A 19,635-nucleotide genomic window follows, 5' to 3' on the forward strand; every position below is an offset into this window, starting at 1 on the left:
TATTTTTGCCTACTTCAAATAAGTTCCCAAGATTTTTAAATAATAGAAACTATTTTAAAAATACTTTTGAAAATTAAAAATAGGTTTTGAAGTCCGTAAAAGAATGAAATACTAATTATTCAGTCATTTCATAAATAAATTAAAATATTTAAATACGAATTCTTTTCTAAATAAATAATTCTAAAAACTAAATACTAATTAAAGTAATTAAATAAGGCTATTATATATTAGTTTACGAGAGGTTTGCAACGTAAATGGTTTCTATGTCGCACAAGTTGTCCACCTTTTCGCGTTAGGGTTTAGGGTATGAGGTTGGGATATTTTGGGGTGCGACGAACGACTTTCGTCATCGCGCAATACCTGCTCGCACTACAAACAGGTGTCCTTCGTCGTGCAATTTGCGAGGGTTTTCACGGCAGAATATAATCTTATGCAACAATAGTTTCCTGTCGTCGCGCAGAGCATATTTGCGCTACGCAATGCAACTCGTACGTTGTGCAGGTGTCGTTAATTTTAAGGGTGAAAATATTACCTTGAGCGATGCCACGTTTCTACCGTCGCGCAATAGTGACGTATAATTATTTTCGTTGCGTAGGTTATTATAATTTACCGTGCACATAATGCCTTGCGTGACGACACTATCTAAGCGTCACACAAGTTCTCAAAAATGTTGGTGGCCCATCGTGAAAAAAAGGCGCTATGTTTTTTTCGTTACCAACCCTTCAAAGAACCAAACCCTTGGACCCTCCTCCCGGTCCCTCTTTCAACCCTCTCGGTTCCCTTCTTGAACCTTGAACCCTCTCGACCCTCCGAGCTCTCTCATTTGAACCCTCTCAGACCCTCTCTCCTTCAATCCCTCTCTTGGGTTTATTCCACCTTTCGTCCGCCAATGCCGAGACTAGAAGCCCACCTTCGAGCTTGGCGCTGTGTCGCAGCCTCGTTCTCTCCGTGTCTTCCTCGAACCCTTTGGTAAAATTCCCAAATCTAGCCTCTGGTCTCGTTTTTCAATTCTGGATATTTAGACTGATTTTGTTGGGATTTAGTTTGATGAGATTTTGATTTCTGCAATTAGTTTACTTAGTTGCGATATTAGCTTATAGATTTAGTTTAGTTCATAGATTTTGGTTTCTGCAATTTAGATATCTGCAATTTCAATGTGACTGTTTTATGCGATTTTGATTTGTGCAATTTCAATGTGACTAGCTTCTGCAATTTAGTTTAATTTCCTGTTTAGGTTTTAATTTCATTTGTCAATTAGGTTTCTTATTAAACTAGGAACATGAATGCTTGGCTGGTGTATTCTAGTATAAATAGGCTATTTAGAGTGAAACGACCTGACCCAAATTCCACTTTGGAATGGTCGGACCTGTTTAAAGTCGACACACAGTAACCGTGGGTTGTAAATGACCAAAATGCCCTGAAAAAGATAACATAAACCCGAGCCCCTAACTCGTGGTTATGCCTAATAACTATAGGCTGCCTCGTACCCTTATTGAGGATCAAGCCACACGTAGTTCTTTCTTCTTCTCGATCAGAATCGAATTGTTTATCAGTAAACTGATTCTAGGGTTGGCATTCTGGAGTATCCGGGATTTCATTTTACGATCCGTCAAATACTATATGATCCTGAGAATGTTTAGATTAACTTATCTGAAAATAGTTACGATCCGAAGGTGCAAAACTATTGAACCATGAAATCACACCAGATGCGAGATCCGTTAGGGGTTCAAACGTTAACCAAATTGACATCTGCGAAATCCTACGCGCTCGTGATGACACAAGGATCATTCTAAAACTGAATGTGTTCTCCACCAATCTGCCCACGCACCGCCACACGCGCGGCAGCGTGGGTGGCTTGATTAATTTCCGACGACCGGAAAAACTCCAAACCGCCGGCCCAAATTCCTAACTTAGGTAAAACACCCCATTTGGAACAACTTTTGTTCTTGGACATACCCCAAAAAGTGGCTGGTGGCCGAAATTGTGCTCTCAAAACCGGCTGAAACCTAACTCGTAAATCGAGCTATCTACACTTGAAATTTCTGAAATCCTACCAAAACAGAAGCTAGAGCATGAAAAATAGTTAGAAAATCATACCTCACTCATCCGATTTGGTGGCCGGACGACGGAGAACGAAAGGTTGGAAGTTCTGTCAAAACTCGTCCAAGACCGCTGTTTCGTGGCTGTTTCCGGCGACTATGGCTGAGGATCGAGGCTGATAAAGGCTGGGACTGGAAGAGGGAAGTTTCTTGGTTCATTTGCACTGGTCTTGCCTGAATCGGAGCTCGGAGCTGAGAGAAAACAGCTCCCAAAGTCGGCTGGTCGTGCCCCCAAATCCAGAAATTTCTGGGTTTATATAAACTGAAGTTCGAAATATTTACGGTTATGCCACTGAACTTCTTTTAATCGTAACTCCTTTGTTACAACTCCTGATTTGAGTCCACTATGTCTACGGACTCGTTTCGTCGCGCTCTACGCAACGGTACAACTGAAATCTCCAAATTCCTTTCTGGTCAAAAAGTCAATTTTTAAATCATTAAAATATTCTAGGGGTATAGTGGTCTTTTATTGGAATAAATTAATAATTAAATATTAATTAAGGACCGGGTTGTTACATAGAGACTCTTGTATAGACTTTTTGTTGATGAATATAATTTCAGACTTTTGTCTATAGAGTTTTTCTTGTATAGACTTTTGCCCTAGAATTCAATTATCTTCGTTCCAACTTTGATTCTACTGCTTTATTCTTCTATTCTCTGTATTTTGGGTAAGTTTGGGTCTCTGGACAGCATCTTATAGCCATTGCCCTGCATCAATTTCTCTGTCTTCTGGTCTACGGAATTGATGATAAATATATATTTGTGTGCCTTGTGTTTTTCTGGTGTTAGTAATAGTTTTTTTCTGGGCCGTGAATTGGTGTGCCTTGTTGTTTTGTATTTCATTTACGTACAGGTTCTGGTATGCATTTTTACCCTTTCTTTTTCTTTCTATCTATCTGATCTTTTTAATTTGCGTGTTATTTCTTTTTATTTTTTTGTTTGTGAATTTTTTGTCTTCATTTAGTTTCCTTAGTTTATAAAATTAGTTACATGATTATTTTGAAATTGATAGTGTTTTGTTCTGTAATATTTGTTAGATACAATTGATCTTCCTTGTTGATGGCTGACTGACTGTGCTTAAGTTTTTCGTAAATCTTTTATATTAGTTAGATAGCTATGTACATTAATATCTGCTTCGTCTAATGGTTGGTTAGGATTTTTTGTTTTCTTCATTGAGTTCCTAATTCTTTGATTACTGCATTTTGGATGCTTGTTCAGTTGTGCAGATGTTGAACCTAATTAGAAGTCGTAAGGCGTGCCGGCTGCACATATTTTGCCTCCCGGCTCGCCATCAGCTGCCCACTGAGATGGACCACTTGCCGCTTGGTCCTGGGTGTCCCATGCGCGCATCATCGGTGGTGCAACCTGTTAGCGTCAAGCGTCGTCACCACCTCTCCGGCACCACCGACACCATATCGACAAACGCTTCTGGTGCGTCGGGGTCACAACCCGGTAAAGATTTCCTTCAACTCTGGTTGTTTTAGACCAATATTTTATAGTTGAATTTGTTGTTTATTTAACGTTAATTTCATATTTCTTTGCAGCAAAGAAGAACACCCGGGGGCCGTGTTAGCAATTGAAGATGGCGAAGGTTACGCGGGTGACCAACAGTCATATCAACATCGAATACGATGAGCGGCATCGGGCTGCACCGACGGTGGAATTGCATAGCTCTTTGGCCTACGACATTGGTCATGTCGTTCGGACCCATTGCCCTATGCAATGGAAGTCTTGGAAGGTTATGTCATGACGAGATCAAGATAGAGGTGCACGGACAGTCGTCGGTATGTATCCTACCTTTTAATTGTTTTTCCTTCAATTTTTTATATATTTATATTACTTAATGTTTGTAATTAATTTATTGCAGATGAACTACAATTTAGAGGACCTCGATGACGAGTCGTTGGCATACGTCAACAGACTCTTTGGCCTGAGAGGTACAAACAGTGGAAGAGCGACTTGCATCATCATTTTCAAGCATTTGATGATCCGCAAGTCGTTCTTCAGGAGGGTTGCCCGAAGGAGCTTGAGGGGCGGGAGGATAGTTGGGCGTGGCTCTGTGCTCATTTTCAGGCGCTCGATTATGTGGTATTATTTTATATTAAATTCAAAATTATTACATGTTTCTTACTAATGTTTATTTAATTTTTTATATTTAATTTCAATTTCAACTAATACGTTTATTTTTTGTATAGTAGAATAAGGCCACAGTAAATAAGGGCAATAGGAACAAGAAGACTCTTCTCCACCATTCAGGTTCCAGGCGCTTCTCATATAGGATGGACACACGACGGCGGGTAATAATAAAATAGTTTTATATACAATTTTGAATATGTCATTAATATTAATTTATGTTTTTCGTACTAACATTTTTCTTCTCTTGTTCAATTCAGGGGGGGTCCAAATTCCCGGAGATCGACGTCTTTGGCTACGTTTATCTTTGACCTAGGAATGAGTTGGCCGAGTCCATTCATGTAAGTATTCTTTAATTTTAATTATTATCTCATGCATTCAAGTTTTAGGGTTATTATATGAATGTTTAAATTAATATTTTATGTTATGTTAAACAGATGACGATGGTGGAGAGGAGCTAGTTGGTTCTTCAGGAGTCCGCCTCCCAACTTCCTCCCAATACTTCGCTTGAGTCTGTGAATCCTCCACAGGATGCGGGGTTTCAGATCTTGACGAAGACGTTAGATCAGACTCTCGGGAAGAGGCCGGGGACATACTGTCGAGGATGGGGAATGCCGGCGGGGAACCTAGACCTCGTTCATCAACGCATCAAATGAGGTGATTGCTTTGACTGTGACGATGGCCGAGCTTAAGGGTCAGATGTCTATGCTTCTAAAGTCCCTTGCTCGACCTCCCATCCCCTCCAACCCGAGCATGGCCACCAGATCTCTGCCCCTGTCGACAATGCCCAAACCTTTTAGCCCCATCTCCCAGACGACCACGTTGATTTTGGAACATTATTCAATTCGTTTTTATTTTTTTATTACATTTTAACAATTTCTCTTGTAATTACATTTATATTATTTTATAACATTTTTTTTCTCTTCATTACATTTTTTTAATGCAATTTTATTTTAGTGAAAAAAAAAATAACCAAATTTATTTTTTTTACAAAATAAAAGAAACGACAAAATTAAATTTAAACAAAATATATTTTTTTGTGCAACAAAATATATTTTTTTGCGCAACAAAAAACTTTTGGTCGCGCCAATTCACATTTTTACAAAAAAGAAAAGAAAAGAAAAGGTAAAACGAAATTTTAAATAAATTTTGTTATTTTTGCGCAACGAAATCCTTCGTCTCACGAAATAGAAATGCGCGATGAAGCATTTTCGTCGAGCAACATTGTCGTCGTGCAATTGTTTGAGACACAATTTTTGCAACAAACACAAATCGTAGTGCAGTTGGTTGCGATTCGAATTGCATGACGAAGATATCCCATCGCCCATCGTCAGTGCAACGAACATGCTCTCGTCGCGCAAAGGTTTGCGAGATGAAGAATTATGTCGTCCCTAATCATTTTGTGCAACGAAGGTTAACCGTCGCTCTGTTTTGCTCGACCAATGACAAGACTTGGTCACGCAAAGTCTTTCTTCACGATCTTCGCGTGAAGGATCTTGCGCGATGAATTTCCTGTCGCGTTGAAATTTTTGCTACTAAAGTGCACTTTGCGCGACGGAAGTATCTTCGTCACGTAAACTGTAGTGGGCAATAGAACTTTAGATTGCCTCGCCTCATAAGAGAAAGTACAGTGACAATAAAAACAATATGCTTATATTTATTTATTTTAAATAACTTTAATTCACTATACATGTCTACACCAAGATCTCTATAGCAAGTGTTTGTCGATCATACAAAATAGATTATCTAATTACAAATTTCATTGAATATAATCGCAATTCTTAATTCGGTGCAAAGATTATGCAATTTTCCCAAAATTAGTATTGCATAAAGGGGAACATTAGGCATCCAAATCATATGAAATTTATAACTACTACACTGAAGCCATAGCCCAGCCATCCAAATCAATTATGCAAAACTATCGATATGTAACCAAAAGCACTTACACCGAGACATAATATGCTTTAATAACATCGCATATATAAATATATATTGTATCTCTCTAATGCCATTAAAATACAAAATTGTTGGCACATCCATATGATTGCACCATAACCAGAAGGAAATAATATTCATAAGATTGACCATTCATACCGCCAACTAAATGAATAGAAGGAAGGCCAACCACCATATATTTCTGATGTAAGAGCTGTAGACTTCTTTGATTTAGATGTCCGTATCTCATATGCCACAATAGTGATTCTTCTACATTTTCAGCTTTCAAAACATAGTTTTCTTTTGATGTCATGATCAACGGAAAGACTTTGTTTACCATCATTTTTATCTTAGCCACTACAGTGTTATTCTTTTTACCAAAAATAACACAGTGATCATCATCAAATTTAACAGAGAAGCCTTTTTGTAGGAGTTGTCCTACACTTAATAAATTTTGTGCCAAGTTAGGAACATATAGCACATCATAGATTAGTTTTGGTGTACCTTCTCGAGCTTGAATAGAGATAATACCCTTGCCTTCCACGTTGTGAAGCTTTCCATCTCCGAGCTTGACTTGTGAATTCACATTTTCTTCAAATTTGACAAAACATTGTCTGTTTCCCGTCATGTGGTTACTGTATCCGCTATCCACGTACCATATATCTTGTGGTTCTTGATGAGTGCTGAGATATGTATAGAATAGTTGCTCTAGAGAGTCATTATTTTATGTGAAATTGGCTTCATTATTTTTCTGATATTTGCAATCTCTTTGAGAATGGTTGGGTATTCTGCATCGGGTACACCTATACCAACAATTTGCACTTTTGTGCCCAGTCTTCTTACAAACACGACATTCAGGGACAAGGTTACCATTCTGGTTGTTTTAATGGCTACGTCCTTGCTGATTGTTGTTGTTATAGTTGCCTTTGTTGTAATTCTTCCGCCAATGAGATTCTCCTTTACTTTTCTGTTTTGGGACTTTTGAGATTCTCCTTTTTGTTTATCTTCTTTCTCCTTCGAATCCAAATTAGATTGAAAAGCTTGCTCCAAGGATTGGTCTGTAGACCTATTAATCCTTTTTTCATGTGCTTCCAAAGAACCAATTAGTTCATGGAGCGAAAGTGTAGCGAGATCTTTTGACTCCTCTATTGCTGCAACAACATGATCGAACTTTGGAGGTAAACTGCGTAGAGTTTTCTCTACAATTTTCTTGTATGGAATTGTATCCCCATAACTTCTAATTTGGTTAACAATTCCAGAAACTTTTGTGAAGAAAACCTGAATGGACTCATTCTCCTTCATTAATAAATTATCAAACTCTCGCCACAAGGATTGGAGTTTGATGGAGATCACTTTCTGTGAGCCTTGGAACTCAATTTTGAGTATTTCCCAAGCATTTTTTGATGTAGTTGCAGAAAGTAATCTTGGAAAGAGATTTTTGCTTACTCCCTGTTGAATTAGGAATAAAGCCTTGGCATCTCTTTTCCTATTTTCTTTAAGTGCTTGATGCGATTCCGGTGTCGCTTTTCCCGTCGAAGTTTTTTCCTGTTTCTCGTAACCATCTTCTACAAGATCCCAAAGATCTTGAGAGATGAACAAGGTCTTCATTTGTAGGCTCCAATATTCATAATTCTCTCCATCGAAAATAGGCATTAAATTTTGAATATTTCCAATGGTTGAGGAATTTGAACTTGATGCCATGATTAACACAGCGGAGGGATCGATTGGCTCTGATATACCAAATTTGTTGGAGAAAGATGGATATGAGAGAATATGGAAGAGAGTTTTAAACAGAAAAACTGAAGCTTTATTGATTTCCTAAAAATTGATTACAACACTAGGCCATCTTATTGGCTATTTATAATAACATTCAGATCTTTTCATAACAGACATAACTCTTGGATTAGTTCCAAGAGTTGCAGACACAACTCTTGACTTCTAAAGAGATACAACTCTTCCTAAACATAACTCTTCTTCAAAAGACACAACTCTACTTTAATAACTGATACAAATGCATCACGTTTAACAGTTTTTTCTTGTCTTTTTTGTTCTCGGTTGCTTTCTCCGGCCCTAACTGCATATGGTCTAGCACTCCATATGCCCAGTTGTCTGTCATTGTTATGTATGTTCATGCCAGTGTTGAACAAAAATTGCAGAATAGGTTAGTCATGAATAGTTGTAGGATTATCAATCTTGTGACATCCATTGGACCCTCTTTTGTTTCATCTTTGAATGCTAAGTCCAAACACTTATCAATTGTAGTTTTTGTGATCTTCTCAGCTCCCATGAAGTATGTCTTGACAAAATCCAAGCTCATTCTTGTCGTGGTTGCCTTTATTTGGCAAGCCAAAGATTTCAGCCATATCCCGGCTTGTAATCTGACAGTTATCGCCTGGCCCAAACTGGAATTGCTTGGTCTTTGGGTCATAGTATTTTATCAGTCAAACTATGTCTCTGTTAGACTTTTGTGAACCTTTTCTTCATATAAACCTCGGTAAGTTTCAAAAATGGAGTCTTTGATAGCATCCTCCCAACATCCTTCATTTTTTTGAAGTTTTCTCCTATGACCTTCATTGTGGCTGCAAATCTGAGCATGTTTCTCTTAATATGGACATAATTTGGGTCATCAAGACTTTTGGGTCTTGGTCTTTTGTTTTCTACTGGTTCGGTATTTTTCCTTGGTTTTTTTAAAAATTTATTTTATGTTTTGTTTGTGGTTTTTGTGTGTTTTGGTTTTGTTTTGCTGTGGGTTTGGCTTTGGTTTTGGGTGTGGCCTTTGGTGTTGGTGGTGTGTTTTCTTCTGCTTCTTGTGTTGGAGTGACTTCTTCTGTTGTTGGTGTGGCGTCTCCTAATGTTTCTTTTACCTTGGATTTGTTTGAGGTTTTTGGTGTGGTTTTGGGTTTTGATTTTGAGTTTGATGTGGGTTCGGCTTTGGTTTTCGGTGTGGCCTTTGGCGTCGGTGGTGTGGTTTCTTCTGCTTCTTATGTTGGAGTGACTTCTTCTTCTTCAGTTGTTGGTGTGGTGTCTAACATCTAGTAAACAAGTGTGAAATCAATATTATTGTACTGTTGTTGTTGGGTAATAAAAGTGCAACAAAGGCAGAGAAAGAATCACAATATGACAATATGTAATATTTGTAAAGGCTGTGCTACAGTGCCCTCTATAACATTGGTCAATTTCACTAAACCTCCTTAAAGTTAAAGTGACCCATTTTTCTCTTTTAACTGATATTTTGTGTCTCATTTTGCCCCTCACCGTCAAGTCTGTTAAAAATTCCGTTAAAAATGTAGATGTGGCACCAATGGGACCAACTATTTTGCTAAACTAATTGCGATGCGTGAAGAAAAAAAATTAAAAATTAAAAATTGTCTGTTAAAATACTTAATTTACCTATTAAAAATAAAAATAATACATTAAAACCAAAATATCCCCAATTCCCCTCCTCCAACCCCATTATCCCTTCCCAGTCACCATCACCACAACCACAACCACCCCCGACTGCTCCTCTCTCTTCCTCTCTTGCAAGAGAAAAAACTTGCTTGAACTAGGATTAATCTTTGAGTTTCTTTTTTCTTTTTTCTTTTCTAAACTAGGATTAGTTTATGTTTAGCTATATAAACCAGTCAATTGTTGTTCAAGTTGTACTATTCAGAAGATATACAATTTATAAATTTGGTTGCGGTACTTGGAGCTGGAGCAAACGGACTGCTCTAACTCTTTCTTGCTTTAAAACATTGCTTGAAAAGAGAGTACTCAAATCCTCTCTCTTTCTCTCTCATCTCTCCCGCTCTCCCTTTCTAATCTCACTGGCTCTCTTTTTTTCTCTTCTCCACCTCTCTTTCTCTCTTTCTTCGCTTCGGCAATATTGGAGGCTGATCTCTAGATCTGATGTCAGCCAGCTCGAATATGGAGGCCAGCAAGTTTGCCACCTCCATTGTTGTCGGCGCGCCTCATGAGGAGAGAGGGAGAGAAGAGAGTGGAAGAGAGAAGATGCTGACAACGATGGAGGAGGGGAGGGGGCACATAGGATGGATGATGGCGGTGGCGACATTGCGGTGGAGGGCAACACCAGTAGGGAAGAGAAATGATTTTTTTTTTTTTTCGTTAAAAAAGAGAAATGGGAAGAAAGGGATAAGATGATAGAGAGTCGGCGGTGGGAAGAGAAGAGAGAGGAGGGTTTGAGTCGTGGGTGGTTGTGGTTGTGATAATGGCTACTGGGAAGAGATAATGGGGTTGAAGGAAGGGAGTTGGGGATTTTTTGGTTTTAAAGTATTATTTTTATTTTTAATAGTTAAATTAAGTTTTTTAAAAGACAATTTTTAATTTTTTTTTCTTCACACATGGCAATTAGTTTAGCAAAATAGTGGGTCTCATTAGTGCCACGTTTGTATTTTTAAAGGAATTTTTAACAGACTTGATGGTAATGGGCAAAGTGAGACACAAAACATCGGAAAATGAGTCACTTTAACTTTAAGGGGGTTTAGTGGGAATTGAACAATGTTTCAGAAGGCATCACAGCACTTAAGCCTATTTGTAAATTGTAAATTACAATATGGCAAAATAGTAAATCAGTGTTATATGATGTTGTTGGTTGGTAATAGGAGTACAACATAGGTAGAGAAAGAAGCATTTGAATGAAAAATTATGTGCAGAGAGTCCTAATTCTATATTGGTAAGAATCATAATATAGGTAAGAATCATAGGAAAGAGTGAAAATATGGCAGTACAAATTGTAAATTACAAAATGGACAACAAATAGTATATACCATAAAGTACACTGTTAGTGCACTATAAGTCATATTTCAGAGCAAATGTCATTAAAATACATAATGGGGCTAAGTCATATATTAGCTGTGGAAAATGGAAATTTTTTTTCCAGAAGTGGGTATGCCTTGATCTTTGATTCAGGTTTTGTTGGAGTACATGGGTTTTTAGGTTTTACCTTTGTTCTTTTCGTCCTTTTTTCTTCGTTTTTGCTGAATGGTGGCCTTTGTAGCTTGTTGTGATGCTTTTGTGCTATTTCTGAATATTCGACGGTTGTTGAAGTTTGAAGAACGAAGGAGTTGAGGGGTCGGGGAGAGAGAATCACACTGTTGAAGGTTGGGGATGCTTTTTGGTCATGTGCTGAAGGAGGTTTAGGACTTGTTGGGTCGTGTGCTAAAGGCGGTGGCAAACGTGTAATTTAGTTTGGGTCTTTCAAGAGCAAGTCCAGCGTGCAGCCCTTGCCAGGGCAGAAGGGGGCCCAAGCCCTGTTTCATGGCTCCAGCAAGCTTAAGCTGCCCGGGCAGCGGCCAGCCCAAAGGGCTGAATAGTTTGGGCTGTTGCTTGGGTTTGCTGATGTCAGCTATGATGTTAGCAACGAAAAAAATCTAAAATATCTAAAAAAGCCTAAAAATTTCAGAATTTTTTAAATAAATACTTAATCATATTCTTCATTTCTCACACTAAAACTCTATACAAATTTCTCTTATCATATTTCATGTGAATAGTGGTTACCCTTGGATTGTCATGGTATTAAGTGGAAACACCACAAGCCTTTTACAATGGCTGTCACTATTTATGTGAATAGTATAGCCCTTGTCTTACCCTTACTCTTTGCCATGACAAATGGGTGGAAGTGCTCTAATGAAACTTGGGCTGAGCTTCCGTTTGAGTTGTTGTGAAAAGGCGGTGGCAAAGTTGTAATTTAGTTTGGGGTTCTAATGAAACTGCGGTTGGGATCTGTCGGTGGCAATGTTGTACCGGCTTGGATTCAGGAGTTCGAACAGTATGGTGTGAAATTGGCTAATATAATAAATGCATTTTTAATGATTCAGGAGTAAACCAACTATATTTTCAAGCTTGGATTAATTAAGAGCCCTGCTAGAAATAAACAACTAAATTGAATGCTGCTTTTAAAATAGATGAAAAAATTTCAAATGTGTTAACGTCAATTATGGCCCTTGCCTAGTAAAATTTTCAATAATTGATCTCTGTCAATCGTTCGTCATGTCAGAGTCTAGTCTAGTTCATAGGAAAACCGAACTTCATTGAAAAACAAATACTTATGACAAAACGAAAATTGTTAAACAAAACGAAAATCCGAGAAAGTGATCCGAATACATAAACTTGAGTGTACATCAGTCTGTCCCATCTACCCACTGGTTACGTATTTAATGTTTGCTAGCCAATTCTGCATATAAAAAGACATCAATTAAGCTAGTGGAAGTATAGCTTAATTGGTTGAGCTCTTCCCTCCACTTATGTGGGTAGAGATTCAAAATCCCCAGGCATCCAATAAATAATTGTGTAAACACTTCTCTCCCGATCGCTTGTACTAAAAAATAAAAAATAAAATTAATGTTTGACAAAAAAAAAAAAAAAGACATGAATTAATGCATGCTCATGTCGTACGTTTTTCTTATGTTCAATACCTTTTCTACTAGCTCACCTGTGAATCTATTCAAAGTTATAAATTATAAGGACAGTGAGCAACAAAGAAAACCAGCGATAGGTCCCATGCAAGTATATTAGAGCATCTACAATAGGCTTCCTAAATTAAGTTTTTAGATAAATTTTAGGAAATAATTGAAAAATACAACTCCAACCATACTCCCTATCCACCTCCTAAAACAGAGAGACATCTAAGAGCTCTTAAGTCTGAGAAGAGGGAAATGACTCCCTAGTAGTTCAAAAATTTATTTAATAGTTAACTAGATGAAAGTACTCAAACTTTGAGAGTCGTTTTAAATTAGTACCCAACATTTAAAATCATGTACGTAGATACATGTACTTAGGAAAAACCTACAAATAAATCTTGCCATGAGTTAGACTGTTATTCAAAATGTTAAATGACTGTGTCGAAAACATAGGACCTAATCTTTATGATGATGTGGACCGAAAAATTAATAAAAACCAAATTACTTTTTGAAATAATTAAAGAAATTAAAAGTAACATTTACAAAATTTTATAAATCCATAAATAAAACACAAAAACCAAAAATTTTAAAAAAAAATTAAAAACACAACCGAGCCTCTCAACACGGGATCCTAAGCCTCTGCATTTAACATCGGTGCATTTATACACATTTACGAGAATGTCAACCACTAGATTAATCTAATGAATTTTAATAAAGATATTTTTTATTTAAACCCAACATTTCTCTTTGTTCACCCCATGTTCTAAGTTCACCCCAACTTCTAATTTTAAATTTCACAATTTCTAAGAAAACCCCACTATTTTCCCAAACTAACCTTAAATACACCCCAAGCTGAAAAAAGAAGAAATAAAAGAGTTTTTCTATTTAAACCCCACACTTTTCTTTGTTCACCCCAATACTTAAATCATTAAACAATATTTGTAGTATACATGAGATTTTGTTATTTTCACAAGGCTGTTTTTATCATGTGATTAGATCATATGGAAAATTGTAGTTTGTTTGGTTTCGCTTTATGATGATAGTGAAAACCAATGACCATAACATTAGCAATAGGACTATGTATCTGTAGGAACATGATTCTTGTGCCCTTCATCATACTTTACTTGAAGAGATTTGCATCTTTCCTTGCTGGAAAGAACAAGGCCACAGCTCGGTTCCTTGACATACTGCTTGTGAGCCAAAGAGAAAGTTGGCTTATAGAGGAGTTCCAATGGCTTGGTCTGATGTTGTTTGTGTGGCTGTGCCTTTCCCTGGAAGAGGAGCATGGACAGGAGCCATCATAGGTTCCATTCTTAGTATGCCATTCTGGGTAGCAGTGTCTGTAAATTTCTTTGGTGTTGTATTGGCTAGGCTTCTAGTTAATTTACTGGTGAACATTGGTCTCAAATATGCAATTATCACTGGTATTATCCTCTTCATTATATCCACATTCATGTGGAGCATCCTTCGGAACCTTAGGAAGTCTTTAAGCTCATCAAGCTGATGTGAAATTGGAAATTCTTAAAGTAATCCAATCCCTCACAAGGGTTAACTGATGATCCTTGAATTTTGAGATTGTATGATCCTTGAAGAGTGGTGGGGTGTGTGTATAGATAGATGTACTAGGGTTATATATTAAGTTGAATGACTTTTTTTGTCTTTTTACACAATAAAAAAACTGACAGCTTAATAATTTAAGTATAGGGGTGAACAAAGAGAAGTGCGGGGTTTAAATAGAAAATCTCTTTAATAAATCCACATCAATATAATTGTATTTGACTAAAAATCATTAGTTGCGCCTCATAACTTACAGTTTTACAATTTCTTTCATAACTGTCCGATTAATTTACTATCAGGAGAAATGGGTAAGTGATAAGGTGCAACAAGTGATTTTTGGTTTAATACAATTATGATGACGTAAACTGATTAAAATTCATTAGATTAATCTTGTGGCTGACATTCTTGTAAATATGTATAAATACACCGATGCTAAATGCATGACCCACATCATCTCTATCCCCAATAATGCCCGACCTCCCTCATTTTTTCTCCTCCCTTTACAATCAACCACCACCGCACCATCATCCTAACCACCCAAACCCCATCCCCCACAACCCTCGAGCTGCCCCACCTCCTCCTCCTCTCTCATGAGAAAACACACAAGAAAGTGCGAGAAAAAAATTCCCAAAAGCCAAACACATCCCTGCGCTTATCTCCCTGTGTTTTGTCTAACTGAGCTATTGGTTTTCGAAGAGGAGGAAGAAAGAAGAAGAAGATTTGGATATGTGGGTCAGGAAGAACGCCAAGGTCTCCCCCCTTTTGTTATGGTCACACGCTATTTCAAAAATGAATTAAAAAAGAAGAATTAGTAAATTTGGCTTACACCCTTCAAATTCAACTTACCTTACCTGCAACCCTTCATTTTTTGTTCCTATAAATAATACCCAATTTTTATAAGTAAAAACCATGACTAGGATCAAACTCATCAAGTTACCTTATTAAGCTCAATATCTGATTTATTATAATTTTTTGATTGCCAAAATACCCGTATTTATATTTCAACGTGTAACAGGGTGGGGTTTTAATTTTTGGCTCCCCAATTTATTGTGGTGATTCCCTCTAAAATTTTTGTCTGCAATTAATTATCCGTTTTATTATGAAAATTAATTAATACAGTCAACAATGTGTTGGCCGAAAAAAACAGTTTTCCTTATTGCCTTTTTGAAATTTTGTTCCATCTTTACTGGATAATAATCTACCTATTTTAGAACTTGGATTTCGTTTATTGTACCTAGTTTTTTCATGGATAATAATCTACCTATTATGTTTTTATAAATTATTGTGTATCTATATTTCCTATAAATTATTGTGTATCAATATTGTGACGTCCCGATCTAAAATAATTATTAAATAAAAAATTTAACTATGAAATTACATTTTTACCCTTAGGGGTAAGGGTAAATTGGTCACTTTTAATTTGGAAAGGATTTTGGGGAATTGAGTTGCTTCATTGTATAGAGCTCGCTCTCAGGAGTCTATAGACACGTAGTGGGGCAAATCAGAGTTTTAATGAAGAACTTATGGTCAATGGAAGTGTAGTGGCACAATCGTAAATTTGTTGAAGTTGGGTTTTAAAAATCTATTTTTTTTCCCTCTTCCTCACACAGTTTCTCTCTCTCTCTCTCTCCAGCGACGACACCCTTGCTTTTGATGGCGATTCCGGTGCCATCTAGCCACCAAACTCGACTCCGTAACTTGCAATACTCTCCTCTCCACCTTCTCTATACGACCTACTAAATTTCCATACCCGATTTCGAGCCGTGAACATACTTGAATGAGAGGAAAAATCCCAATTTTTCCGTCACCGTTTCCGGCCATTCCGGCAACGGAATCCGACAAGTGAAGTATGCTTCTTCATCCATTTTTCGCGTTCTAGTTGTTTTGATAGTTGGTTTGGATTGATTTGGGGATGTGAGTGTTCGATTAGAAACCTCAATTTTGTCTGACTTTGGCAATATTTTTCGGCCACTTCCCGACCAAATTGAAGGTCGGCACAGTTATAAAAGTTGGTCCCCTAGTTGCCCTGATCACGTAGGTATAGATATTGTTGGGTGATTTGATAAATTTCTGTCGCTAGGACTTGTCATTTGTGTTGAGTTGGACCTTTGAGAACTTTCGGTTTGGAAATCAGAGGTCGTGGCCCCGAGTTGACCAAAAAGGGAAAGTCGACCAAATTGTTGACCACGAAACTATCGAAACCGTCTTAACAAATACTACACATTTAAATCCCATGAATTCGGGTTTTCTTTGTAATTTAAAGTTTGGTTTCGAAATACAATTGTTAACATATCTCGATATTTCTTCAGTAGGTGCTCAGACTCCGGTTAGCCATCAAGCGGGACCCCCACTGGGCCATACCAACTTGGATTTTCTGTGAGTGGACTTTGTTTTAAAGAAGCATTTCTTTAAAGAATAAACTTGATGCATAAAAAAGGATTTTTAAATTATATTTGTTTTTACTTGGGTATAGGAACTATTGACAATTTTTGGATATTTACATGCAGGAAATTATAAGAGATTTTGTGGTACTATATGGAAATAAAAGGGAATTTTAGTATTGAATTGTGCATGAGACATGAATAAGTTTATATATATATATTGATGCGGTTTGAATTGAGTTTATGCTTACCATAGTGTGTACCTCCCCCATTATTGTTATTCTGTATATTTATAATTTTGATACGAGTTAACTCTTCAGAGGCATGTCGGGAACCGGGCACTTCGGCGGTGTACCAAAGGCCTTGACTGGCGGTTAGTGCGCTCATGACATATTTCAACCGCACGTGTATTAAGGATTCTACTATGCATGTCTGAGGAGCAATAGTCCACCAGTTGGACTGCTCATTCCCTAGCCACATGCGTATGGCGGATCTGCAGGCGCAAGGAGGTGCGCCTGCACCTCGGTGGCGAAATAACCATTACGATGGAGCTGCACCTCCGCTTCAGACTGCGATGCACACAACTGGCGTGCTCGATGAAATGCGCAAACCATCGCTGCCGGGAGATGTTGCGCGCACGCGAGTTCTTTTTTAACGAGCTTTGGCCAAACGACGTCGTTTTGGACCAGGCTTAATATGCGCTGTTTTTTTTTTTTTTGAAAAACCTGGCCAAAACGACGTGCTTTGGACCAGGTTTTGAAATTAAAAAACAGAAACAAAGGAACCGACGTGGGCTTTGTGGGCTTTTGAAAAAGGGCTTCTATTTCCTTACTTAATTGGGTTTTAATTGAAAGTTCTCTTTATACAATTGGGTTTTGAGAATTCCTTAATTAAATAGAGTTGGAAATTCCTTAATTAAGTAGAATTGAGAATTCTCTTTATAAAAGACCAATAATATCACCCAATTTCATCAAAGTGTGTGTGCATCACAAGAATCCTGCAATTTTTTTTCTTCTTGAGTACGCCAATCCAAAGTAAGTCGAATGCTTTTTTTTTTCTTGAGCAAACACCAATTTTGTTTATTCTTTTTTTAATAATTTTTTTTTTCTTATTTAGCTCTTTCTATATTAGTAAGATCAGTAGCAAACTCGAGGAGAAAGAGGCTACGTGACACGTTATTCGAGGTATAATTAATTTTTATTTATTTATTTAATTGATAATTATTTATTTATTTGATAAATTATAGTCAATTAGTCATAATAATATATATAAAACCCTTATTTTGTTTCAATTGTACAGTTATGGAACGGTACTTTCAGAGAAAGAGTTTAAATCTTCCTTCAAATAATCTGGGTAGCTCAAATCCTCCTTCGAATCATCTGTCTAGTTCCAATCCTCCTTCAAATAATCCGGCTAGTTCCAACCCTCCTTCAAATAATCCGGCTAGTTCAAATCAACCTTCAAATAATCCGCCTACTGAGTTGGATGAAATATTAGCTAATCTTCCTGCAGACCCTGGCCTTAGACCTCCAATGACTTATTATAATCCCAATTTTCGAGAACAAATCCGAAGAGCCTATCTGCAAAGGGGTCCTTGTCAGCCTAAAAGCCAAAACGATATGCCTCAAACACTTATGGGGGAGAGTAATCGACGTTTTCTTGTGAAATGGTTTGATTCATTTGTTTGGTTAGAGTATAGTAAAGAGAAAGATGCTGCATTTTGTCTTCATTGTTATCTTTTTAAATGCGACTTTGATAAACAAGGAAAGACTGGAAGCGATGTCTTCACTGAGAAAGGGTTTAAAAATTGGAGGAAGGGACCTGAGAATTTTAGGGACCATGTTGGACAAGTTGGAAGCCTTCACAATAAAGCTACACAACATTGTACAGATTTAATGAATCAGAAGCAACACGTTGAAACCATTGTGATCAAGCAGACAGACCAAGCTCGTGTTAATTATCGCATTCTATTAACTGCCGCACTTGATTGCACTAGATATTTATTACGACAAGGTCTTCCTTTTCGTGGCCATGATGAAAGTGAAACATCTAGCAATAAAGGTAATTATGTGGAGCTTTTGCAATTTCTTGCCGATCATGATGAGAAAGTTCGTGCCGTTGTGTTTGAGAATGCTCCAGGGAATCTCAAGTATATTGCTCCTAACATTCAAAAAGAACTTGTCAATTCTTGTGCTGTTGAAACCATTGATGCAATTATTAGGGATATAGACGATGCATTCTTTTCTATATTGGTAGATGAATCACGTGATGTTTCAATAAGAGAGCAAATGGCGGTGGTGTTGCGTTATGTGAACAAAAAAGGGCAAGTTATTGAAAGGTTTGTGGGTGTCCAATATGTCTCTGATACGACTAGTAGCAAATTGAAAGAGGCAATTGAGTAGTTGATTTCTTCAACAAATTTGAGCATGTCCAGGCTACGAGGATAGGGGTATGATGGTGCTAGTAATATGAGAGGTGAGCTCAATGGTCTTAAAACACAGATTTTGAGAGAATATCCTCAAGCATATTATGTCCATTGTTTTGCACATCAACTACAACTAGCTCTTGTAGCCGTGGCAAAGGGTAATGAAAATATTGCTACTTTCTTCACAACGGCTAGTAGTGTTGTTAACATTATTGGAGCATCGTGTAAGCGTCGTGATGCACTTAGAGAGCAACAACAAAAAGATATTATGAAAGCTCTTGAAATTGATGATCTTGAAACAGGGCAAGGGTTAAATCAAGAGACTACTCTCAAACGTCCTTGTGATACATGTTGGAACTCACATTATGATACTTTACTGAGTATTAATACTATGTTTCACCCCGTGGTGAAGGTGCTTGAATGGATTGTTGATGATGTCAACCAAGATAATTTAGGTGAAGCAAATAGGTTATTGAAAGAAATACAAACTTTTGACTTTGTGTTTCACCTATATTTGATGAGATTTATATTGGGAATCACAAATGATTTGTCAAAGGCATTACAAAAGAAAGATCAAGATATTGTGAATGCAATGATGTTGGTCCAAAGATGTAAGCAAAGCTACAATCTATGAGGGATGATGACTTTGATGATCTGCTTGGCAAAGTATCAATATTTTGTGGCAACAATGATATTGATGTTCCTAA

General features: G+C 37.3%; 2 pseudogenes; both read left to right on the forward strand.

The window, feature by feature from the left end:
• Positions 1-3,816: 3,816 nt before the first annotated feature.
• Positions 3,817-4,888, forward strand: LOC148921572 (uncharacterized; annotated as a pseudogene).
• A 12,916-nt stretch (positions 4,889-17,804) lies between these two features.
• Positions 17,805-19,242, forward strand: LOC148921573 (uncharacterized; annotated as a pseudogene).
• The last annotated feature ends 393 nt before the right edge of the window (positions 19,243-19,635 follow it).

This window comes from Prunus mume, linkage group LG1 (genome assembly GCF_029339155.1).
Source record: "Prunus mume cultivar Tortuosa linkage group LG1, ASM2933915v1, whole genome shotgun sequence".
NCBI classification, from domain to species: Eukaryota; Viridiplantae; Streptophyta; class Magnoliopsida; order Rosales; family Rosaceae; genus Prunus; species Prunus mume.